Raw genomic sequence first — 25,254 nt, forward strand, 5'->3', positions numbered from 1 at the left:
AGATGGAGAAAAGCCAGAAGGAAGGTCGACTAATTAGGACAGGACAACACTGATTTTTAAGGGCAAATCGAGTTTAACCAATTCCATCCAGTTTTCTGATGAGGTGACAGATGGAGCTGACGAGACGAACTCATGCTGTGCATGGTCTTGCAGAAAACGTTTGATTGGATGCCGCAGTCGGTAAGATCAAGGCTTAAAAGTTACATTGATAATTTAGGTCAGGAGATGGCTAACGACAGCACCTCATCGCATAATGGAAGAGGAACAGTGGTGATCCAGGATCGGTATGATGGTCATTGAATGTCTCTGTTGATACATATTGCAGACGTAGAATTGCGAATGCAAATCATAATTTCCAGTTTTGCACTTGTCACAAGGTGGGCACGGTTTGAACACCAAGAGGACAGATAATTCGCGGGAGAAATGAACAGACCGATGGGTTGGGCAATCGCAAATTAGATGCAATTTAATATAGACAATAGCGATGCATTAAAGTGCACTGTGTTCCATTTTGATGGAAAGGCTGAGAAGAGACGATATGGATAAAATAGAACTTTTCTGAATGTCAAGCAGGGAGCTGAACTCGCAAATTAAATGAACTCGTGTTACTGTGCTATGGCTGAAGGACGCGCAGCACCGGCCACTCACTACCCCGTAGAACAGTTTTTTTCAGGCCAGGATGTAAGAGTATGTATGTTTTCCAATCAGTCAAGACATGCATGACGTCAATGTTGAAGGGTAATATCACAGAAGGCTCCTCAAAGTCCGTTTTCCCGGTGTTGAGCAATAACAAGAGTGACGTCACTTTTCTTCAGATGTGCTGCAGAGACAGTGAGAGGAGACAGAGGAACACATGTGTGAGGGGATTTCAGTTTCCCGAAAACTATCTTGGATCGCCTGAGTGTAAAAGGTTCGGGGGAGAAGTCTTTCTGAGATGTGCCCACGAGAGCTTTTTGCATTATTTGGTGTGATCGAGGGAAGGATCACCACTGGGCCTTATCCTGGGAGATAAAGCACGTCCGGTGGAGGGAGGATCAGCGGAGGAACATTCTGGATGCAGCGACCACATCTCCCTAAGTTTATAAGTGTTTTTAAGACATAGTGATGGACCAAGAACACTGACAAACTGGGGGAAGACAAAATTCATTAAAATAAGTCAGCAGCTGGCAAACCAAGACTGGCTACATCTACTTACAAGTAGTACAATTAGAAGCAGCCTGCCATGGAATCACTACTGTCGGAAGAACTTACAGGAGAAATGGCAAGAGTTCAGCCCCATGTTGCTGCAAGGTGAAAGGCAGGATAACAACTGCAGGGAGCCCTGGGGGTCGAGAGATATTCAGGGATGGTTAAAGAATAAAATCAATAGATCTGTTGCAGGTGCAGAGAAAGGAAGACGGAGATGACGGTCAAGAGTATAAAAAGCGCAGGGAAACCTGGAAGGGAATCATGAAGATGAAGATGGGCCAATTCATTTTCCAAATGTATCAAGGGCAAAAGAATAATTATGGAGAAAGAGTGGGGTACATTGCAGACAATAGGGGTAACCTGCACCGGAGAGGGAGGCAAAGGTGAAGTCCAAAATGAATACTTGACAAAGGAAACGGATTTGACATCCACATTATCAAAAGGGCGGTGAAGTTCTCTTGTATGTCTCTAAGTAAAGAGTATTTACTCGATAATTTTGGGGACTCAAAGGTGGCGTTTAATGCTCAAAGTCGGGTGAGATTTATCTCCTTGTGGCTTGATTGACGAGGAAGTAAGTACCAGAGTAACCTTGTTTCCCAGTTACCAGTGGTGATTTGCTAGTGTAAATACCACTGGCCACAGGTGAGACACCAGACGGCAAATAAGGCTGCTCTTGTCAAGAAGGGCGCAGGGAAATGGGGAAAATGGGAACATCCACAAAAATTCAGTCCTGCCAGGGACAGTTCTCATTGCGAATCACGAATCCACCTCCCGTTCCCAGTAGCCACCCCACTCCATTATGTCCTGTCTTGCAGCTCCAGGGAGTGCAAGACTTGGCCTTTCATCAGCTCCTTGGCACCATCCACGACCCGGTGTAAATTTTGATGAAGCACCGATTCCCTTTCACTTCTTCCAGCCTAGTGCACTGCCATCGCTGTTCACAATGTGGTCTCCATTGCATGATAATATAAACCAGAACGTTATTCTACAGAAAAAATATTTTTCTCTACTTTACCGTCTTCCAGATCCAGCGCATTGTTCTTTTGAGTCACAGAGTTGTACAGAACAGAGATATGCCCTTCGGCCCACATTTCCGTGCCGAGCGTCAAGTAACCACTGATACAAATCCGTTTGCCAACGCGAGATCCAGAGTTTCAAAAACAAGCAACTTCACTGCAAACGTGAATCCACTCCATATGCAAATCGGTACAGATATCATCGCTCACTATATGTGGGGAGCTCGGTACAATGAGCTCACTGGGATGAATTACCAGGAAGTACACTGACGTAGAAATAGAAAGTACAGCACATGAGCTGGCCTTACGGCCCATGATGTCTGTGCCGAGCACGATGTCAATTTAAACTAATCAGTTATCTCAGCAGATTATGCAGATATCTCCATCCCTTGCATATTCATATGTCTATCCAAAAGCTCTTGAAAGAAAACAACGTAGCTGCCTCCACCATCACTCTGGCAGTCAGTCTCAGGCACTCACGAATGTTTAAAACCAGTGCGCGCACAGCTTTAAACTACCCCACGCATCTTCAAAGCACGTCCTGTGGTATTGACAGTTCCGCGATGCTGAAACGATTCTGACTGTTTGCGCTATAATTCCATAAACTTCGATCAAGTCCACTTCAGCCTCAACGCTTTAGAGGGAAAAACGCAAGTTTGTTCCAACTTCATTTTATCGTTCTTGCCCTGTAATCGAGGCAGCATCCTGCTAAACCCCTTCTACACCCTTTTTAAAGTGTTACGAACCTACAACAAAAGAAACACACCGATTCATGTATAAGTGTTAAAAACTACTTTATTAATAACTACTTATGATAATAAGAAAAATAAAAGTAAATGTTATAATGTTAGAAGTAAAAATGTTAAATCTTAAGCATTAACTCCAAAAACTAAACTCGAAGTGTGTGTGTGGAAATTCCCAAACTCCAAGTCCAGGAATAGTTTTCAAAGCTCAGTTCAGCAAGCCGTCAGGTGAACGTGAGCAAAGGCTTCTTCAACAACCACCGTTGACTGGAGATAAGATGTAGAGAGAAAATAGAGAGCAATTACGAAATCCAAATGTTCCACGATGGAACCCATACGACGCCTCAGTATCTACTCAACAGTGACTACTCCACCGCATCTGCCTCACCCTGAAAGCCTTTCGAATCGTGGCCGTCCACACAAATACCTGTTTCCTTCTACACGTTAATGACAAAGTGAATCCACCGGATTACTCCAAAACTGCATACGTGGATTGTAGTGACAGACACAGTTACTGTTTCTCATCCATCATAGAGACTAGCACGCTGGTCTCTGTCTGTCTGTCTGTCTCTCTCCTCCGACTGACTCCGACTGAATGCTTCAAAAACGTCATAACCTCCTTTACATTCTGTTGTCGTAACCATCCACCCCATACACACACCACTATGCTCTATCTTAAAGGAGCATTCTCCAATAATAACCTAGTCCGTAACAAAAGACTCCCACCCTCCTGTAACAGAGTGAACAGATTACCCCCAAGACTCCAAATCAGTCCAACACAGTTTTATACAGCTGCAACATGACTCGATGACTATTATACTCACTTCCCGACTAATGAAGACAAACATGCCACACACCTTTTTATCGGCCTATCTACTTGAATGGTCATGTCCAGGGAGCTATGGGCCTGGATCCCAAAATCCCTCTGCACGCCAATGCTGTTACGGGCCCTGCGTTATCTGTAAAATTTCCTCAAACATTTCTTATACCAAAGTGCACCTCACTCTTACTGTGATGCAGATCCACCTGCCATTTCTCGCTGATGACTGTAACTCATATATAACCTGCTGTCTCACCTTCGCCATTGTCCGCAAGTCGACCAATCTTTGTGCCGTCTGTCGACATATTAACCCACTCATTAGCATTTTCGTCGAAGTCATTTATGCACATCACAGAATACTGGGACGGTGACTGACCGCGGCTGTGCGCTCACATCAATTTACCGTTTCACTCACAAAGGAGTCTGTAAATGCATGAAAACAAGTGTTAAACTCTTATTTTTAGAAGTTCGCCCATGTCCTCGGTGCCGAGATAATTCACTGAAGAGGAAATGTAAAGAACCAAGTTTACGCAGATACTGGCCACCCCTGCTCAGTATTCCACTCATTGAAGGGAAACGCAGCGATCCCCTCTGGCTTGAACTTAGCTTTGGATTTTGTCGCCCCATGAATAAATATATTTGCATAGGAACTTACATTTGACAGCAAACATCAACATGTTTAAATATAAGTAAAGGCCATTGTAGTACCTGGGATCTGTTCCGATGATATTATGATATATTAATTCCACAACAGACACAAACCACAGAAGAATGAAGCTTCCGGAAATGGTGAAGAATGATATCGCAGACTCCTTCTGCTCCATCTCCGGGTCACTCTGATTCTCTCCCTTCTTCGGACCCCTCAATCGCTTACGGACCCGACTCGCCACCAAGATATTGGAGCATTGAGCAGTAAAATGAAAGTGAACGGTACCAATGAAACAAAGAATTTATCAACACAGTCAAATACCACCCACGCCGGGCGGTAGATAGCCTGGTTTTGTTCGACAATCCCACGGCACGTTGTCGTTTCACGGCTGGTTCATCGGTAAGGAAGAAGGGGACGTTCTTTATACGGAGAACAATGCCGGTCGTTGTCAGAACCACAGTCGTTTTCGCCGTGAAATGACTTCTTCTCAGTTTATGCAACACATGCCGCAAATCGATCAAAGGTGAAGGTGACGGTAAACCATACGGAAGAGTCCGATGCAGCAAAGAGCAACACCACGAAAATACTGCAGTTAAGGGTAACTTTCAGGTAAGATCCGGCAATTACTAATACCTATATACCCACCGAATATGACTTCTGTGATACACATCGTAGATCCGCCATCGCCATGTGCACAAGGTACGAATGGTGCAGAAGGAGAGGCCGCACTTTCTTCGAGAAAGAATCACAACTGCAATCAAGTTAACTGCGAAAACGGAATGAAAGGGAACAGGAGGTTAGGAAACTGCAAAGGTAATAAATGAAATACAAAGGTTGAAGGAAAATCCAAAGGGGTGAGGCAGATTCTTTGCAAATGACTGGAAAACGGCCTTGAAACCAAGGATGGACAGACAATATAAGTATTGAAACAGACGGTACATTGTTTGATAAACAAAAAAATGAGTTTGAGGCCCAGGCCGAAAGACGGTATTAAATGCAAGGAACAGGGTTAAATGTTGTTATTGCTCGGCCTGCGGTATACGAAGCTTCCATGCCAGTAAGCAGAAGATCTGGTTGACCTCATTCCTTCACTGGAAAGAAAAAACAGATGGCGAGGGCGGTACATTGGCGATGGGCCGATGTTTCGCAGCTCAGCGACGAACGTTCAAACTTTACCCCCTGTGTGTCGTTGTGGAATTTGTCAGTTTCCCCTGTACGACCTGGGTTCCTTCCAAGTATCACGCGAAGTTCCCACATTCAAAGACAGAACATGGGTAGGTTCAATGACCACTGTAAATATTCTCCCACATCGAAGAATGTGCTGGATGTTACGTTAATCGGCCATTTTAAAGTGTCGTGAGTGTGGAGGTGAACAGTAAACGCTGGACTGGTTCATGAGAATGAGGAGGAGTAAAATGGGAATGAAGCATGAGTCGTGTTGATGCGTGTTGAGTGTTTGGCATGAACTCACTGGGCGGAATCATCAGGTTTCACATTTCGGAATTATCTCATTCTGTACCGATTGCAAGTGGTAAAAAGGAGAACAATATTTACGATAATTAGAACGAAGTGAGTAAGTTTTTTTGCACTGAGTTTATTTCAGTCTGACCACTGGAGAGATGATATTACTCAATTTGAAGTCAGGACCAACTACACTTTTCGGAGTTTATTCCCGTTGCCTATGTTGCAAAGAAAAGATTTAACGTCACTGGAGTTCCTGTAATAAAACTTCCATGTGTGTCTGTTATTGTGATCAGGAAAGAGGGCTTACAATTATTCGGAGAGATAAGACTCTCTTCCTGATAATGGAATGGGTGATCTTTAGCAGATCTATTGCATTCTCTGATGATTTCTCTGGGTGATGTTCACGCAAGGTAGAAACGATTCATGAGGCGTTTCTTGCAATATATTAGTTTCGAATATTGAACGTGCTGCGGCATGACCTTGTTGATGGAACAGTGGTTTGGAAGACCATCTCCGATGGCAGGAAGCTGCTGCCGCGGCATATAAAACCAGTCCAAACTGCCTGGACCAGTATGCTCAGTAATTTATTCCTTATCCCAGAGGATTAAGCACGCTCAAATACTTATGTATTCTGAAATTTGCAGGCGTTGGTGCAATACTTCGCTCAAGCAGGGACATGTTTATCCAAGGTGAAGATGGGACCTGTTCCGACGGGACGGTTTGCACCTGAACTGAAGGGGAACTAACATACTTGCTGTAAGTTTGCTTGTTCTGCTCCGGGGGGTTTAAACTACATTATTAGCAGATAGCGAAGTGGAGGAGGTTAAAGGTCATGCGAGGACTGCATGTATAGACAGAGATAAATGGTTTGTACTTGATATAAACTTTCTAGGGTGCACCTATGTCAAGTCAATGAGTATTGTAGGTAAGGCAGATGAGTTTATGACGTGGATTAGCACGTGGTTACGATAATATTGCAATTAGTGAGACTTGATTGCAGGATGGCAGGCCTGGCAGTTAATGTTCCGGGGTCCCGTTTTTTCGGACGTGATGGGGGGGGGTGGAGGAATGAAAACGGCATGTGTGACGTTAGCAGTCAGGGAAAATATCACACCTGTGTTTATACAGGACAGCCTGGAGGGCTCGTCATAGAGGCCATATGAGTGGATCTGAGGAACGGGAATTGTGTAACCACACTAATGGAGTTGTATTATAGACCGCCCAATAGTCAGATAGAATTGCAGGAGCAAATGTAGAGAGACAGCAGACAATGTAAGAAACAGAAAGTTATAAAAGTAGAGAACTTTAACTTTCCAAGCATTGACTAGGACTCCCACACTGTGAAAGGGCTGGATGGCTTGGAGTTTGTCACATGTGTTCAGGACAGTTTTCTAAATCAATATACAAAAGTACCAACGAGAGAAAATGCAATACTTGATCTCCTATTAGGGAATCATACAGGTCAGGTGACAGAAATATGTGTAGATGACCATTTTTGGTCCAGTGACCATGATGTCATTAGTTTCAAGTTAATTATGGATATGGATAGGTCTGGTCCTCGGGTTTAGGTTCGAAACTGGAGTCAGGACAAATTTGTGGCAATTAGTATTGGTATTTGTTTATTATTGTCACTTGTACCGAGGTACAGTGGAAAATCTGTCTTGCACATCGTACAGGGCAATTCATTACACATTGCAATTACATTGAGTTAGTACAGAGTTCATTGATGTAGTACAGTTAAAAACAATAACAGTACAGAGTAATGTTTCACAGCTACACAGAAAGTAAAATGAATAAGGTGCAAGGTCACAACAAGGTAAATCGTGAGGATAAGCTCCATCGATTGTATAAAGGAACCGTTCAATAGTCGTATCACAGTGAGGTAGAAGCTGTCATTAAGTCTGGTGGTACGTGCCCTCGGCTGCAGTATCTTCTACCCGATGGAAGAGGAGAGACGAGAGAATGTACTCGGTGGGCGGGGTCTTTGATTATGCTGGCTGATTCACCAAGACAACGGGAGGTAAAGACAGAGTCCAAGGAGGCGAGGCTGCTGTCCGTAATGCGCTAGGCTGTGTCCACAATTCTCTGCAGTTTCTTGCGGTCCTGGACAGAGCTGTTGCCATACCAGACCGTATACATCTCGATAAGATGCTTTCTATGGTGCATCGGTAAAAGTTGGTGAGAAGTAAAAGTTGGTGAGAGTCAAAGGGGACATCCAAATTTCTTTAACCTCCCGAGGAAGTAGAGGCGCTCGTGAGCTTTCTTGGCCGTGGCATCTACGTGACTTGACGAGAACAGGCTGCTTGTGATGTTCACTCCCAGGACCGTGAAGCTCTCAACACTCTCGAACTCAGCACCATTGATGTAGAAGGTGCATGTACACTGCCCCCTTTCCTGAAGTCAGTGACCAGCTCTTTTGTTTTGTTAACATTGAGGGAAAGTTTGCTGTCATGACACCATTCCACTGAGCTCTCTGTCTCCTTTCTGTACTCCACCTCACCGCTGTATGTGATTCGGCCAAAGGATCTGGTCAGAGTGGATTGGCATAAGTTGTTTTCTGGTGAATGATGTGTTCAGTAAGTGGAAGGATTTCAAAGGAGAAATTTTGAGGGTGCAGAGTTTGCATGTGTAGGGTGAAAGGTCATGGCTACATGTGACACCATCGAGTACATTCAATCAAGATCTGGCTCCACCCACTCATTAGTACACACTCTTGACCATTGTTTCCCGTTCACGCCTTTTGTATCTGGCCATGACCTGTTGGACCTGTTGAATAACCTGAACTGGCTGCAGCCAGCTCTCCAGCAGTATAAAGAATACCACTTGTGCGTGACCCTTTCTCTTTTGATTGCTGCAGGAGTCCAAACCACGCCGAGGGACCATTGGTAAGAGGATGCACTTCCACATGGGTTTAGTAGCGTCCTAAGTAGATTGCCGGTAGCTTGGAGTCGATGCATGTCCATCAGGGGGTTCAGGAACCATATTGCACTTTCCCTGATCGTTTGTAACCAGTTTGTTGTGTGTGTGTGTTTGTATGTGTGTGTGTGTGTGTGTGTGTGTGTGTGTGCGTGCGCTCGAGAGAGAGTGCATCTGTTCTCGTTCATTCCTTTCTCGTGTTTGTCTTTGAGAATTAATCCTTTTTCAAAATCCAGTGACTCTCAAGAGTCCTCGACATTTGAGAGCTCAAATAACCTTTTCTCACAACATTTGGCGCTGCAAGCACTGTCTTAAAGGTCTTGGCTGGACACAGACGCGGGTATGATGTTCTGGTCAAGAGAAAGAAGGAAGCTGTAGGCACTGAGGAGAGAAATTCCCGCGTGGACCGATCAGAGTGAGGGATTTGGCAGCTTGGCCAGCATGTTGGCAGGCCACGATCAGGAAGTGGATGGGCTCAGCAGTCGGATCCACATAGTAACAAACTGGGGCACCACGTGGTGGCCCTCCTCCAGAGGTTGGGGTTCCCCAGAAACAAAGGGAGTCAAAGGGGTGCCTTCTGGCTCCTGGCGTCCCTCTTGAGGCGTCAGGTTGAGATTACTAGCCAGTTGCAGAGTACATGTCTACAGAGGGAAAAGGAGATAGAGACACCGGCAGCGATGTACTGCGCTGCAGGAGACAGTTAAGCCTGCCCAGACCCGGCCCACGACCTCGAGGCCAGGGGTACCGAGATTGCCTGGCGGCTGATTCAAATGAAGCAGGGGCAAGCCGTCCGCAGGTCTGGTTAGCAGCCAGACCCGTTTAAAATCCGAGCCTTGTTCCAGTGCGGCGACAAGCTGGACGCATGGCTGGGGAATATGGACATGATGAGGAGGGGGCACCCAAAGAGCCCAAGCCACATCACACCCGCCCCCCGCACTACTTACCCGAGCCGCTGCAGGCTTCACCCGTCACCACGCGGTCCCAGGTCCGCCCCAGCAGGGAAGGGTGTCAGGAGTGGTCTACTGCAGGGGATTGTGTCCGCGGTCCCTCCGAGACCACGGGGACCCTGGACCTCTCCGTGAAGGAGCTTACCTAGCTGGAGATCGGTACCGCCAGCTTGTTGCGTGGCCTCTCCGGCTGTGGGATGAGGGCGCCCATCGTGAGCCTCTATCACCAGGTAGCGATAGCCCTGGGGAGCTTGTCGGAGCAACAGACCATACGGGGCCGGTACCCTACCCTCCTCGAGTGGGATCTATACAGGCGGACCACAGTGGAGCACAGTTGGTGAGGGCACCAGGGTAATCAAGGAATGGGCACTAGTAACCGGTATTTACGCGGGGACGGGCGACCCTGAGCTGTTCTCTCCTCAGTGCCTACAGGTTCTTCCAGCTGTTAGCGACCAGTGAGCTAGCGGGGTACCTGGTCGCCACTGCGCTCCGACCTGAGGCCGTAGTCCGGCCCTTCATGGAATCGGTTAGTGGGTAGACCGGACGGGATGTCATCTCTCTCCTGGAGGAACCAGAGCACATGCAGCAGGGGTACCCACACAGGTCTGTAGAGCGGAGACGAGGGCCGGGACACCACCTCTCGTCTCACGTGCAAACAGTTGCACCAGGACCTGTTTAACGTCGTGGTGGACCGCTCTAGCGTCGATAGGTCCCGAGCTCCGCTCACCACGCACGATGGAAGGAGCTCTGTGAGGGGATACCCGGCCAGGGGAAGACCCACAACCACGCCGGGGCCAAGACCGACAAGTGGGAGCCCCTAACTGCCGGACCATGTGGGCTGCCCCAGCAGACACCGATACTGCTTCCGTCCGTCCCCCACTGGAAACAGCTTTCCCTGCCCTCCGCGCTCAGCGCTGGTTCCTGATGCGATAGGAAATGTCCAACTTCCGCCAGCAGGAACCCTCACCACAGAGTGGCAGCCTCCCACCCCGCTACCATAGGATGAAGGGCATGGTCCTCAGAGCGTCTGCTCCATCACCCTCCCACTCTTGGTGGACCGGAGGCCACACATACCCCCAGCGATACACTGGGGAAAGGGGAACGTGCAGAGGTGGATGGCACTCGTCGACACGGGTGCCCAGCACACCATCGTCCCAGGGACGCAGATGCATATCGAGGGGTTGGGGGGGTGTTTCCTTTTGCCCGCAAAGAAAGTCAGTCCGCATGACCATCGGGAGTGAAACTCCCTGAACCGTTACTGTCTTAACCGCAGCCTCCACTGACTGCATACTGGGGATTAACATCTAAAAGGGGCAGTCCTTCCACACCAACTAGTGTAAGTTCAGCTTTGGAGTCGACCGGGCTCCCATGTTGGTCGGGTCCGCCAGTAGGAACCGGTCGTTATTCTCCATCCCTCCGAAGTCGTTCGCAGTCTGCAGCATAGGGTGTCGGGGACACCAAGCCATCACAGGACCGTCCAAGTCTGCTGCGGGAGGGAGTCATTAGACCGTAGCCTCCTCTTTTAATAGCCCCGTCTGGCCTGTCCGGAAAAAGGACGGGACGTGGCGCATGACGGTAGACTACCGACACTTGACCAAGGCTGACCTCCACCCTTCTCGCGTCCGCGGTACCCAATATCGTCACCTTGGTGGATAATATCGCAGGGCGCCAAGCCAAACTATAGTATCCAGTGGTAGACCTGAATCATGCACTCTTCTCCAGCCCACTCCACCATACCTCCCAGGACCAATTCGCATTCACCTGGGAGGAGACAATACATATTGCAACGTCGACCACAAGGCTACATCGATAGCCCCACAATATGCAGGGTTAATCTCCCGGGACTTGCAAGCCATTCAACTGCCCCCATGGGTGTCAGTCGCTCATGATATCGATGGTATACTTTAACAGGGACCTTTAGAGGCTATTGTCTCACAGGATCTTCGTATGTAAATCTCCTCTCTCAGAGAGCGGGGTGGGCCATTAATATGGAAAAGTTGCAAGGTCCAGCCTAGAATGCATTGTTATTTGGAATCCAATGCACGGAGCAGGAGGGACATTCCCGAATTCGCACGGAACAAGATTTTAAATTTTGACGTCCCCACTCATCAAACGGACACGCAGAGTTTGGACCTCCTCGGCTATTGGCGGCAACACATCCCACATCTTAGCATACTCCTGAGACCCCCATAAGATATCGCGCAAGAAAGCTGCTTTCTCGTGGGACCTGAACAGCAGACTGCCTTTGAAGCAGCCAAACAGATGGTGGAGCAAGCCTGCACCCCCCCCAGGAGTGGTCCCCTTTGTGTTACAGGTCTCTGCGAGCGAGTCGGTTGCCGAGTAGAGACTCTGAGAAGGTCCCGCGCAGTGCCCTCTCGATTCTGGACCAAGTCATTGCATGAGGCCGCCACCCGCTACACGCGCTTTGAGCTCCAGCTGCTTGGTTGCTACCTGGCGCTCCTGCAACCGAGCCCAAACCGTTCCAACCCCGTGACCCTTCGCCCCCATCTGCCCATAATTCGTTGGGTCAAGTCCCCCGACTCCACGCACAAAGGGGCCGAGCTCAGTGGTCCTCGATAGTGAAGTGTAAGTGGTACATCGCGGACCGGGCCGAGCCTGGTGCGGAAGGGGTCAGCCGCCTCCATGACAGTCCATGTCATTCCCCAGCCCAGGACACACCCCGGACATACCTGATATCCAGCCATCTCTCGTATCCCGAGACCGACTATTCAAATGCGTCGACCTCGAAAAAAACCGCACGCCTGGTTCACGGACGCTCCAGCCGCTGGAAAAACGGGATACCAGTTTGCAAAGCGGCTGCACTTCATCCAGCCACGAGGAAAACATTGACAAAAGAGAGAGCGGAGTGTCCGGCCAATTGACCGAACTAGCGGCATTAGAACTTACCCGACGGAACACCACCGTCCAGTTCACATCTCTACCGATTCTTGGGAAGTAGCCAACGGTATGGCAGTGTGGATGGCACGGTGGCACGAAACGGGGTGGGAAATTCACGGACGGCCCCTCTGGGGACAGGAACACTGGCTATTTTCTGGGATCAGGCAGCGCAAAGACATATTTCAGTCCTCCACGTGGATGCCATGCCCACAAAAATACTCAAGAGGCCATACATAACGCACGGTTTACCAGGCTGCGCTACTACCGTCTCCCCAGAGGAACCTGACTTCAGCGTCTTAGCCGCATGGGCACACCATACGAGTGGTCACCTTCGGGCTGACGGTATGCGGCTCTGGACAGAACAGTTCGGGTTCTTCACAGTCGACCAGTGCAAGGCACCGTCCTAAACTGCCCCATCTACCAACAAGTAAAACCACGGGCTGGCCAGCGGGACCGGCCAGCGGGGCCACCGTGTCACTTTCGCTGCGGCACGGGAGCGGGTCGCGTGTGACAGATAGACAATATCAACCGCTCCTGCCACAATAAGAAGCAATACGCCCTGACGATGGTTGACATACTCGGGTGTCCTGGTGGCGGTGCCCTGGGAGAGGGCCGATCAACGCAGCACCATCAAAGTATTGCAGTCACTCTCCTCCATCTGGGTTCACGCTTCGCGGGGTTAAGGTACAGAACTGGACGGCTGAGACGGAGATCTCGTGGCTGTTTCTTATCCCTATCTTCCCCAGGCAAAGGGCCTGATAAAAAGAATGAACGGCCTGATGTAGGAAACGATACGCACGCTGACCTCTCCCCCACACAAAAACGTGGTCAAGCGTGCTGCAGCAGGGTCGACCAGCTCAATACATGGCCACTAACCAAGAATGTTCCCCATTATCCCGCCAACGGGCACACTCCCCACCCCCCACTTCTGAGAACCAGAACCCTCCGAACCGAGGCTCGGTGAAAGTCTGTCTCCGAATGACATAAGCTACCCCTCAGAAAGGAGAAATCGTTGCGACTGGGGGCGGGACACCTGTTAGATTGCGATCCCGTCGAACTAACCTATACTGCCTTCACACCCAACACCTGACCCTCCGAGATCAGTTTGTTCCTCAATTCCCCCACCCCTGCAGGATGAAAGCAGTACTCCAGTCACTCCTTCTGCTCACTGCGGTGATCGGCATGGGGACGCCTACTAACACTTTCCTTCGCATCGCATATGAATTCGCCAAAACCATCAACCAATCAGACTGCTGGATTTGCGTCCGAGCCCAGGCATAGGCCGGTGAAGCTCCACCACTTACAGCGATCCTCCTCGATGATCTCCAAATGAACTGTTTGCACAGACTTTTGAGCCTGTCGGTTCGGTATATCGTTTTTTGGGGGTGGGGGTGTGTCCGATGGAAGTCCCCAACCCTCCCCTCTCCACTACAGGATTCCTCCAGCGATCCCGATGGGGTGGGTGTTTCAGGCGCTGGTATTTCCTCCTGACAATTTGACCTCCACCCGAGTCCGACCCTTAGAATCATCCCGCATCCACTGAGTAAGCCTACAGTATGCTGGTGCAGACTCCAGAACGACCAGTTTCCACCTTTTCAGTTGCCCATAGTAACTGAGCGCAACTGGTACCCAGGGGCCTCGGTGAACACCTCCGCCGACACCGCTCAGCTGGGGGCACCTAGGACTTTGAACTGTGACCCACTGGATTTGTGGGCACCGTGCCTACCCGTAGCTCCCCACTAGCTGGTCGGGTTGCTGTTTTCCAGCGTTTGTGTTCCCCTATATCCACGCTCTCAACGACCTATGGGAGCACCCGGCATACAGCAGCCACGGGGACAAAAGAGCCATCACGGAGGCGGAGGTTCTAGATGATAGCCTTTCCCATGTATTAAACGTCCGACTGTCCGTGAGGTCATCCGGTTGATCAGTGTGCTCCAGACAATGACGGACGAAACGAAAATGTTACTGCAACGTACCAAGTATGCCCTGACGAGGACGGCAGAGGATCTGGCAGCCGTCAGGCTGGTAGCCCTTCAGAATCGTATGGCCTGGACTACCTACTCGCTGCAGATGGTGCGCCTGTGCAGTAGTCGGAAAGGAGTGCTGTACCTTTATCCCCGATGAGTCCAGCAACATCACCAACATGGCTGCCCACATTCAGTACTCGGTGGCTAAAATTCAAAAGCAAGGGACTAGCTCCTCCGCATGACACCTCATGAGGAAACTGGTGGCAGTTTGGGTCTCTGGAGGGATGGTGGGCAATTGTTATCCACTTGGGCCACCTCCCTCATTTAATTTGTAATAGGTATCTGTATTTTGTGCTGTGATCGTCAGATATTAGAACCACTTATGCCTTCCATTAGTACCGCATACTGACGCATATTTGTTAGCTTAGTTACAGCTATTCCCATGATTGGCGGGTGGTGTAACTTAACAGGCGTGGAATGTAGTGTGAAATGTCATGGCTGTCATGTGACACCATCGAGTACTGGTCGAAAGCAACACCACTGTCAATCAAGGTCTGGCTGCACACTCATTAGTGCACATCTTGATCATTGGTCTCCGTGCACACCTTTTGTACTTGGCCATGACCAAATGGACCAGATGAATTACCTGAGCTATCTCCACCCAGCTCCCCAGCACTATAAAGAATGCTATATGTGCGTAGCTCTTCCTATTTTGATTGCTGCAGGAGTTGAAACCACGACGAGTGGCCAGCGGTAAGAGTATGCATTCCCACAGGGTTTTAGGACCGTCCAAAGTAGATTCCCGTAGTGTAGAGCCGATGCGTGTCCAGATCCAGGGGATTCAGTCACCGTATTCTGTTTTCCCTGATCATTTGTAACTAGTTCGCTCTGTCTGTCTGTGTGTTTGTGTGCGCGCACTTCACTGTGGTTGCGACTCCCCTCACGTTTCGCGATCACCCGAGTCCGTGTGTGCGAGTGCATCCGTTTTCGTTCATTCTGCTCCCGTGTTTGTATTTGTGAATAAATCTTTTTTTTCAAAATCATAAGAGTATGTCCAGATACCTCTAACTTTGAAACCCCAGAGAACCTTTCCCCACAGCACTGGGCGAGTAAGGGAGAAGACCAGGGCTGTGAGCGAAAAGACGGCGTCTGTGAGAGAGCAACCTGCGGCGGTGAGACAACAGACGGTGGAAGGGAGATAACGGACTCAGGCAGTGAAGCTACAGACAGGGGCAGTGAGAGAACAGACTAGTCTGTGAGAGAGCAGACTGTGGTTGGGAGGGAATAGTCTGTGGCAGAGAGAAAGCAGACGGGGGCAGTGAGTGCGCAGACGGTGGCAGAGGGAGAGTATAGACTGGGGCAGAGAGAGAACAGACTGGGGCTTTCAGAGTGCAGACTGGACAAGTAAGAGAGCGGACTGGCTTTGTGGAAGCACACTGGCGCAGTGAGAGAGCAGACGGTGGCAGTGAGAGAGCAGACGGGAGCAGTGCGAGAACGGGCCGGGGCAGTGAAGATGCGGACATAAGCAGTGAGAAAGCAGATTGGGGCAGTGGGAGAACAGATGGACGCAATGAGGAAACAGATTGCGGCAGTTAGAAAACAGATCGGAACATTGAAAGAACGCTGACGGGGGCGGTGAGGGAGAAGACGGGGGCGGTGAGGGAGCAGACGGGGGCGGTGAGGGAGCAGACGGGGCAGTGAGGGAGCAGACGGGACAGTAAGGGAGCAGATTAGGAATCTGAGAGAGCATACTGCAGCTGTGAGTGAACAAACTGGGGCTGTGAGGGTTAGGTTGTGAGCTAGCGGGCAGTTCGAAAATTATCCTTCTTGTATTCATTGATCTCGTTACCTGAGATTCAGTCTCACTGGACTCTGCCACTTTAATTTGGCCCACGACTTCATTATCCTGGTCTCGCTCCACTTGTCTTTATTGTGATCTGTGCCTTATTCCAGATCCATATCTTAATAGAGTAGGTAATTTAGTTTGTGGAGGGTTTGTTCAGTGGGGATTGGTAAGGGTTAGCGAATCGTTGGCTTGTGTTTGTCAGGGAGTTGGCTCGGGTTTAGCGAGAAATTGGCTCGGGTTACTCGGGAGTTGGCTTAGGTTCACGAGAAGTTGGTTGGGGTTGTGTAATGTTAGGTTTAGGGAAAGGGTCTGGGGAGGTGGTGGTGAATTTGGGAACTGCTGTAAGTGTACGTGAGTGTATGCAGGACCAGGAAGGGTGCCTGTTGGATGGTTTGTGTGAGAAGCTGTCTGTGAGTACTTGTCTTAATAGGTGAGAAATCGTGGTTGTGGAGGGTTTTGCTTGCGGAGTTCTTGGCCAGGGTTATCGCGAAGTTGGCCGGGTTAAACGAGTGGGTAGGGTTGTGTCATGTTTGTTAGGGGAAGGGGTTGGGGTGGTGGTGGTGAATTTAGGACCTAGGTGTAAGTGTTGGGGGTAATGTACGTGATTGTATGTGGGTTCAGGAAGGGTACATCTGGCTGGTCTGTGAGGAAGTGGTCTGTGACACCAGTATATGTATATAGGGATGCATGTAGGACGGTGGGGTGTGTGACATGTAATGTGCTGTGTCGGGGGAGGAGGCTGAGGCCCAGGTGTAAATTTTCGGTGGTAGGTACAGGAGTGTATGTGGGATCAGTAGGGTGTCTATTGGGTGGCCTGTGTGAGGAAACTGTCTGAGAAATTTGGATCTGTATATCGGGATGTTGTGGGTGGCGGGGCTGGAACATGCAATGTGTTGTGTCGGGGAGCGGCTGAGACTGGGTGTAAGTATTTCAGGGGAATGTACAGGAGTGCATGTGTGGTCAGAAAGGATGATTGTTGCCTGGTCTGTGTGGGGGCAAAAAAGTTGTCTTGGACCGTAATTTATATATATCGGGATGTATGTAGGATTAGGTGGTGTCAGTACATGTGAGCTGATCACTGGGGTGGGTTTTATCTGGATCAGGGTGACAGTGTATGGGAGTGTATATCGGTGAGGGGAAGATCTTTTTTTGGGATTGGGACCCCAGTCAGAGTCAAATTACTCGGGAACATGTGACCGTAATCTTTCTAAGCCTAATTTAGCCTAATAGGCCCGATTCTGATTTTTTAAAAGATTTTTTAGATTTTTACTGCTATCTTAGACTTGGTTTAGATTTGTGGACAGTTTGTAATAACTCAATCCATTTCTTCTCTGCTCCTTTCTCTGAGAGGTTGACCAGTTCAGCTAGTTACCAGGCCCAGGATCACCAAAGACTGGATCCCGTGCTGCTGCAAATGTCTGCTGACAGGTCTGTTCTGGTCTTCCCTAAGTGCAGTGCCCTGTGAGTCTAACGCCTAGCCTGTTACCTGTTTCTCCTATGTGTAAGATGTAGCATTCTTAGCACTGAATTTCATAGACTAGATTCTGCTGCCTCAGGTTACCGTCTGCGCTCTCCATGCCCATTTTCCCGTCGCTCTGTTGTGTCTGTTTTTTGCTATTTTTAAATGTTTGCTGCTCTACAGTGTCTCCCACCACAGGTTAGAGCTGTGTACAGTTTGTACTAACTGATAGGTCTCTTAGATTCTGAGATTTTAAAAGCTGATACTATTGTGTATGTTTCCAGTGAGCTGACCCGCCCCTTCAGTTAGTATGGGGATATCGATGGTCATCCTACCGTACCCTGTTATCAGTGGTGGCTTGGATGCTGTCCTATTCTGTGGCCTGGGGTTTGTGAGGCCTCTCAAGAAATCTGATTTGATGTGCCTGAGTCTGCCTTTACTGTAACCTCTCTGTCTCAGTGCAGTGTAGAGGAGTAGTGGCCTGGTTTAAATCCTCCTGCTTGGTGCAAATACCGTGGAAGTGGGTCAGTTGTGATTTGACAATGCCCCTGAAGGTGTGTTTTGTGTGATGGCTTGCTGCATGCAGGAGGGTATGGGTGTTTGTTGGATTGAAAAAGACTTTAGTCGCTAGATTCTGGCTCATTTTCTGTTGCTAGTTTGAAAACGGTGGTGTCCAGGAAATCAACTTTCTCTCTCTTGTGATGGCCTTCACTTTACTGGAGGTTTGATGTGTGTTCAGGATTTGGATGAATTCTTCTAACTCCTTCTCAGAATGTGTCCAAACACCGCAGATGTCATCGAGATATCTGTAGAGGCATATGGTTTTTTTTTAGTCATTTCGTCAGACTGTCTCTTCCCACTTTGCCATGTATATGTTGGCATAGGCTGGGGCTAATTTCATTCCCATTGCGGTGCCTTTGACCTGGAGGTTGAATCCATCATTGAATTCAAAGTCAGTAGAGGAGTTTGATTCAGGCCTCACCTGCTCTTCCGGGTCTGGGTATTTCTGCAGGATCTCTGACTGCTTGTATGCCCCTGTCTGTCTCTATATTTGTGTTTTGGCTTTCAACGTCCGTGGTGAAAAGTATAGTGTCAGGGTGTATGAGAGGGAATTGACGATTTGGACGAAGTGGTTTGTGTCTTTGATGTAAACTGGAGTTCTTCTGCCAGTGGATTATGGAAGGAATCAATGTATTCTGCTATCATGCCGGACTCACTGATATAGTCTGATACGATGGGCCCCGTGGGTACTTCTCCGGGTACGGTCCAAGTGTCTGGGTGCTTGTGCATTTTGGTGAGAACGTAGAACTTTCACGCCCGGGCTTGTGTCCCTGTCAGGCATTCAGATTGTTTCTGGTTGACCTTGTAACCGCACTAGAGTGACCACCCTTCTTGTTTCTATGTTCTATCCATGTGGCCTTCCTGGACGATCCCCCAAGATGTCACTGAGCATCGCTGTTCCGTCCTCCCTTTTAAAAAGGCTCCGCCCCTCACGTTTACAGTTCCTCTGCATCTGCTATTGGAATGTTGAGCTTCCAGTCCTGCCTTCTCTCAACCGTGTCTCTTTTATATCAAGAGCATCCCAGTCCGCAGACCAATCCATGCTCTGAGATCTCCCAGATACCTGTTACACTTCCAGTCATGAATAAATGCAGTTTAACTGAATATTCCTCACATCTAGATTTGCTCTCGCTGGCTTTATCCCAAGACTTGGTCCTCCTCGGAATCCCACCCACTGCAATCTGGTTTTATCCCTCCCGTGTAGCACTGGGCAAATTTCCTTGCAAGGATATTTGTCCCACTCTGGTTCAGTGCAACCTCTCCCTTGGACGAGGCGCCTCGACCCCAGAAGAAGTCACAGTGGGCAAAGAACATGAATCCCTCCCCCCTGCACCAGCTCCTCAGACAAGAATACATTGTCGATGCTGTATTGCATCTCCTTCACCCTCCCAGCGCAATAACCCCCTCAAATCCTCTCTGCACCCTCCCCAGTGAAATCACATCACGAATATTTCTGCACCCCCCACAGAGCAATCACACTACGAATAATCCCTGCACCCTCCCCAAAGCAATCTCACCACGAATATTCTCTGCACCCTCTCCAGTGACTCCACACCCCAATCCTTTCTGCATCCACTCCAGGGCGATCTTACTTAATTTTCATTTGCAGGGAATGGGATCGGTGCAAAGTTCTCCAGTTCTACTTCATTCATGTTGTTCGTACAATCGTTAAACGAATTCAGAAGAACGCGGTCGTATTGGTCGTAGGCCATGTCCATCTATTCCCGTTCCGCCCACGACCTCGCTGTCGCCATAAACAGTGTCGGTGTGTCCAGACCGATGTCATCGCCGATGTGAGAGATCTCGGCCTGGAAGCGGCTCCGGCCGTGTTGGAGCCGGTGCCCATCTCCAAAAATCTCGTTCCTTTCTGGGTCTCACTACCTCCAATTCCGGAGAAAATTAACCAATACATCTTTTACAAACCCACTGATTCCCACAGGTACCTTGACAACACCTATTCCCACCCAATCACTTGCAAGGAGGCTGATCTCTTTTCCCAGTTCCTCCGCATCTGTTCTAATGAAGAATTTCTCCATTCCAGGACATCAGAGATATCTACTTTGGTGCCCCACCAGACTCTCCTATAGTTCCCGCACGTCTGTGCTTATCCAATCCACTCCAGTCCCGTTGTAAAAGGGACAGGGTTTCCCTTGTCCTCACTAAGTACACCACGAACCTTCGCATCCAACACATCATTCTCTTCACCATCCACGACCTCCAATGGAATCCGATCACCAGGCACATCATCCCTCCCCACCTGTCCTCTTTTCGCAGGGATCGCTCTCTCTGCGATTCCCTTGTCCAATCGTCTCTCCCTGCAGATGATCCTCCCGTCACTTATCCCTTCAGCAGCACTAAATGAAAAACCTGTCCCTATAACTTTCCCTTAGTACTAGTCAGTGCCCGAGAGAGTCCTCCAGGTGAGGCAGTGCTTCAACTATGAATCCCGGGGTGTCACTTGTTGAAATCGGTGCTCCCGGTGCGGCCTCCTCTACATCGGTGAGACCTGACGTAGATTGGGTGACCTTTTCGTCGAGGACTTTCGCTGCGTCCGCCACAAAAGCCGGAATCCAGCGGTGACCAGCCACTTCAATTCCACATCGCATTCTCATACTGACATGCCCATCCACGCCCTCCTCCACTGCCACGATGAGGCCAGAGGCAGGATGGAGGAACAACACCTCATATTCTACCGTGGTGTTCTCCAACCTGACGACCTAAACCTCAGTTTCTCTAATTTCGAGTAACCGCTCCAACTTCTTTCTCCGCTTCTCCATTCTGTCTTCCTAATTCCCGTGCCAATACCACCTTCTTTTGCTCGCTCCTGCCCTCATTACCTGGCCAACTATTCCACACCTCCTCCCTTCATTCCATGTTCTCCTGTCCTCTCCTACCGCATTCCTTCTTCATCATTTTCCGTCTTCCACCAATCACCCATCAGCTGCTGACACACTCCCTTTCACTCCCCCTCCCACACACCCAACTACCTACCTTCCCCCTTACATGGAATCACCTATCACCTGCCAGCCTCTGCTCCTCCCCCTCCCCGACCTTATTCTGTCTTCTGTCCGATTCCCATCCAGTCCTGATGAAGGGTCACCACCCGAAACGTCGACTGTTTATTTACCTCCAGAGATGCCGGCTGACCTGTACTCCTCCAGCACTTGATGTGTGTATCCCCAGCTTCCAGCATCTGCAGAATCACTTGATTTCGCCAACCTGTCCGACCTGTACCTCTATCCCGCCTGCAACATCTGTATCCTGGAACATCAGTCTGCCAGTCCGGCCCTTCTTCACCCATGTTTCCGTTATGGCGGTAATATCCCAGAGTCTAGAGCCACCACACGTGCTGAGTTCGTCCGCCTGGCTCGTTAGGACTCATACATTGATTTAATCGGTTAAAACTGCGGTCTCACTTCTCCCTCTGTCCTGCTACTGTACTGAGTGCTAAACCTGCTCTGTTTGACTGCAGAATATAACGGCAACCTCTAATCCGTCTGCCTCCTGCTCAGGGTCCCACCCCTCTGCCAATATGGTACAAACACCCCGAGTAGCACCAAAAAATCTCCCTGCAATGATATTGGTTCCCTTCCAGTTTAGGTGCAACCGGTCCCTTTTGTGTACAGTTGTGTATAATTTGTTTTTAGTTTATGTTTATTGTAAATGCTGCTGATATGATAGAAGGTATTGGGAATAGCTGTGTTGTCAATGTCATCGGCATGGACTCGTTGGTTAGAACGTCCTGTATGTATGCAGTATTGCTCTGTGGCTCTATATGCCTACGGCGCAACCGCAAGTCAGTATTTCATGGCACGGGTGCATTCATCTACTTGTTCATAAGACAATAAACTCGACTTTGACTTTTGGAGAGGTCAACTCTGCCCCAGAAAATATCCCAATGATCCAGGAACCTGAATCCCTGCCCCCTGCACCATATCCTCAGCCAAACATTGATCTGTCCCATCATTCTGTTTCTGCCCTCACTGGCACGTGGCACTGGGAGTAATCCAGACCTCACTATCCGTGTTGTTCTGGTTTTTAGCCACTTCCTTAATTGGTAATTGGTTTCTTATTGGTAATTGTTATTGTCACGAGTTACGGTAGGTTGTGAGAAATCCACATGGCTATCACGTGACAGTAACGACATTGAACCCCGCTGACCGGAGGGCAACATTGCTCCTCTGATCGGAAGTCATACTACTGTCAATCAAGGTGCGCTCTACCCACCCCTCAGGTGGGAGTTCCTTTTGCCTTCTGATCTTTCCTGACCACTCTGAACTTGCCTGACCAATACCCTTCGTCTCCGAACCTGCCTAACCATTGGCTGTGGCAGGAACATCTGTCTTTAATTCCCACACCATTGGCTCCTTTAAATGACAACGGTGAGGCTCCACCTGTCGTCCCGAAATCAATTTCCCTATCCGTCCGATGTAAATAACAAAGTGCCACGAGGTCGATTCGAACAAATACCTTTATTAGCAGTGCACCGCTAGGAGAATTATCTTCAGCACTCACTAAGAGTCGCTTCCCGAGTTCTCTCATTACAAATGGGTAGACAGAGATTTATACAGGTATTGTCACGCACACTTTAATGAGTCAGGTGCCGGAGTTATTGGTTGAGCAGGAAACGGACAAAGGGCTACTGCAGATGGACAAAGAGCAGCCTCACACCACAGGTTCAGCTAATCATGTTGCAATCGGGTGAGACAAAGGCAGGTATCACCTTCATTGTTTGCGACAGCCTTCCCATTTCCCGTTAAGACTGACCATCATCTCCATAGTCAAGCATAATGGGAATCCAATTAAGTTCCAGACATAGCAATTACCACACAGCACCCAACCCAGGTAAGCATTGGTGTGGCTGTTCTGGCCTGAAGGACACTTTTTAAATTCAGTATTTGGAGCAGCCATAATTCTCATGCGTCTTAAGATATCAATACAGTAATAGTTTATTAATCCTACACCTCCTCATTACTACAAGATCACCTTTAATTTTCCTCTGCTCTAATGATAAAGTCCCCAACCTGCTCAACCTATCTCCATAACTCAGTCCCTCGAGTCCCAGCGACAACCTCTTAAAGCTCCTCTTCACTCTTTTAGGCTTAATGACATCTTCCCTGGAGCAGGGTGACCGAAATTGAGAAAAACATTCCAAATGTGGCCTCGCCAACATCTTGCATAACTTCTATCTTCAGTGTCCTGACTGATGAAGGCCAGTCGGCCAAAAGCCTTCTGCACAACCTTTTCTAGCTGCGGCACAACTTTCAGGGTAACATGTAATTGTACTCCTTGGTCCCTCCGTTCTATAACCCTCCCCAGGGCCCAACCATTCACTGTGATTTCTTACATTGATGTGTTTTCCCAAAATGCAACAGTTCGCACTTATCCGAATTAAACTCTATTTGCCATTCCTTAGCCCACTTACCCAGCTGATCAAGATCCCTCTGGAAATCCTGATAACCACCTTCACTGTCAATGACATAACCTATTTCAGTGGCACCTGCAAACCTACTACCATGCCTTGTAAATTATCAGCCCATTCATTGATATGGATGACAAATAGCAATGGGCCCAGCACCAAGCCATTGGGAACACCACTGGTTACAAGCTTCCAGCCCGAAAAGTAACCTTCCACCATCACCCTCTGCTTTCTACCATCAAACCAATCTATAGCCAATGAACAAGCTCTCCCTGGATCTCCTGCGATCGAACATTCCATAGCAGCCTTCCATGTGGAACCTTATAGAAGGCCCAGATGAAGTCCATCATCGACCACGTCTACTGCCCTGCCCTCAGAAACATTCTTGGTTACTTCTTCAAAAAATCTTGATTAAACTTGTGAGACATGATCTCCCATACACAAAGCTATGCTGACAATTCCGAATCTACGCCCCCCCTTACCAGATGTTTGTATATTCTATCCCTTAGAATCCAGTCTCCAATATTCAGATTTCTCTTTTCAACCCTTCCAACATGAACACACAACATTAGCCTCTTTCCAGTTTGTTGGCACTTCACCAGTCGCTAAGGGTAATGCATATATCTCAGCCAGGGTTCCCTCAATTTTTATTCTCGCTTCCAGTTTTCTTCGATATACCTGATCAGGCCCTGGAGATTTACCTACCTTCTGACACTTTCAGACATATGAATGCTACAATGTGGACTATCCCAAAGAACTCCACATTAACTATTTCAAGGTCCGAAGTCTTCATTTCTTTCTCCACTATCTCAACCGAGGAGGAATACACATTGAGGACCTCAACCATGTTTACGGTCCACACAAAGTTGTCAACTTTGCTCTTTGAAGGCCCTTATTTTATCCGTACTTACTTTGTTCTCTTTGATATACTTATAATATCTCTATGGATTCTCCTTAATCTTCTCTGCCAAAGCTATCTCGTGCCCCATTTTTGCCCTTCTGATTTCCTGCTTGAGTACACTCCTGCACCGTTTATACCCCTTCACGGATTCACGTGATCCAATCTGCCCGTAGCTGACCCATGCTTCCTTCTTTTTTCCTGACCGTCCCCTCTATATCCCACCTCATCCAAGTTACATACTCCTGCCAGCCTTGCCATTCACTCGACCAGGAACATGCAGATCTTGAACTGTCGATATCTCACTTTTAATACCACCCATTCGCCAGACATTCGTTTGCTTGAAAACATCCAATTCCAATCAACTTTGAAAGTTCCTGTCTAATACCATCAAGATTTGCCATGTTGTGGTTTAGAACTTTGACTTGTGGATCAGATCTGCCCATTTCCATAACTAATTTAA

Source organism: Pristis pectinata, chromosome 29 (assembly GCF_009764475.1).
Source record: "Pristis pectinata isolate sPriPec2 chromosome 29, sPriPec2.1.pri, whole genome shotgun sequence".
Lineage (NCBI taxonomy): Eukaryota > Metazoa > Chordata > Chondrichthyes > Rhinopristiformes > Pristidae > Pristis > Pristis pectinata.